The 1,287-nt window shown below is 41.7% G+C and overlaps 1 protein-coding gene across 1 annotated transcript in view; it reads left to right on the top strand.

Annotated features, from left to right (window-relative positions):
• Positions 1-1,287, top strand: part of Magi1 (membrane associated guanylate kinase, WW and PDZ domain containing 1) — a 631,196-nt gene that overhangs the window by 429,955 nt on the left and 199,954 nt on the right. The gene's annotated exons all lie outside the window — the stretch shown is intronic.

Below are 1,287 nucleotides of genomic sequence, written 5' to 3'. Positions count from 1 at the left end.
AGTCTATTGGGTGGACCCTTAGACACATAGCATCTTCCTCTCATTCCAGGGAAGATGAGGATAACAGTTACCTCTCCAGGATGAGGAAGACTGTTTGTGTCTTAGTCATGCATACATCTGTAAGGAAGTGANGAGAGACTGCAGTCTGGCCAGATCTAGAGCTCATTCTACTTTATTGTTATTAATNGACTCTTAAGTGGAGGGCAGTTTGGCCCAGGTCCCTACTGAAGGTGCACCATAGAGGAAAATTAATGCTAAATGAGGCTAAGCNTGGGCACTTGTCTAGATTGTTATCGATTATTGATATTAATTATAGTTCAGTTTTAAGGTTTACATGGCATCTGTTAATTTCCTACTAAAAGTAAAATTATCAAGATGCTTGCTATTGAAGGAAAACTTTCTAAGCTATAAGTCTAGAGCGGTGACCTTAATTGTGTAATGTTATTGAAAACTCCATTCTGCCTGGTACAGAGTTCTGGAAATACTGTTGTGAGGGGTAAGACAGTACTGATGAGGACATTGACATGGACCAATGTAGTTCAGTAAGTATAAAGAAAAGAGAGGAACAAGCTTCTCTGAGAGGTTATCACCATGACATTGAACCTAGTGAATGTATTTCCAATGCTGTGTGCATTTCTTTCAGGGTGGCAGCTTATGAAGTCAGATTTATGTTGTCCTCTAGAGTTGCTGTGGACCGTGAATCCAGGGGTGGTGGAAAAGGGTGGTTCTGGCTTAAGGACTCTCTCAAGGGCACAACNGGGCTGATGGTCTTACAGTCATCATCAGGCAGTTTGTCTGGGTCTTTTGTAGTGTTGTTTTAATCCCTTGGTATAGGTGGCTCTCCATGGGGCAGCTTCTACCAGGACAGATTGTTTCCTCAAAGCAGATACAGTGTATACACAAACAAGGTCACCTCATCTTGGTTACATTTGTAACCTTTCTTTTCCTGTGTCTTTTGTTGTTGTTGTTGAATAGATCAATTTTGTACTATGTGGGTAGAGAGTGTACAAGAGTCCAAATAAAAAGAATTGGGGTTTCTTAAGGGCGATCTAAAAGGTCACCCACACACTGAGGCTGGAGGATTGTTGATGTCCATTNCGGTAAGATGTTGTTCAAGATGGGGTGAAATTGAGGGCTCTTAGGAACACAGCCTTAGATGCACTGGGAGATGATGCCCAAGAACTTGACTGAGACTGGATCGCACATGTCCTTTGAAGTCAAATGATGACTTTAATTCTTTGAATGCTAGTTAATGACAATCAGATCCCTTCCTTCCTTCCTTCCTTC

The sequence above is a fragment of the Mus caroli genome, chromosome 6, assembly GCF_900094665.2.
Source record: "Mus caroli chromosome 6, CAROLI_EIJ_v1.1, whole genome shotgun sequence".
Classification (NCBI taxonomy): domain Eukaryota; kingdom Metazoa; phylum Chordata; class Mammalia; order Rodentia; family Muridae; genus Mus; species Mus caroli.
The sequence above is the reverse complement of the archived record's forward strand: the minus strand, read 5'-3'. Positions and strand labels throughout refer to the sequence as shown.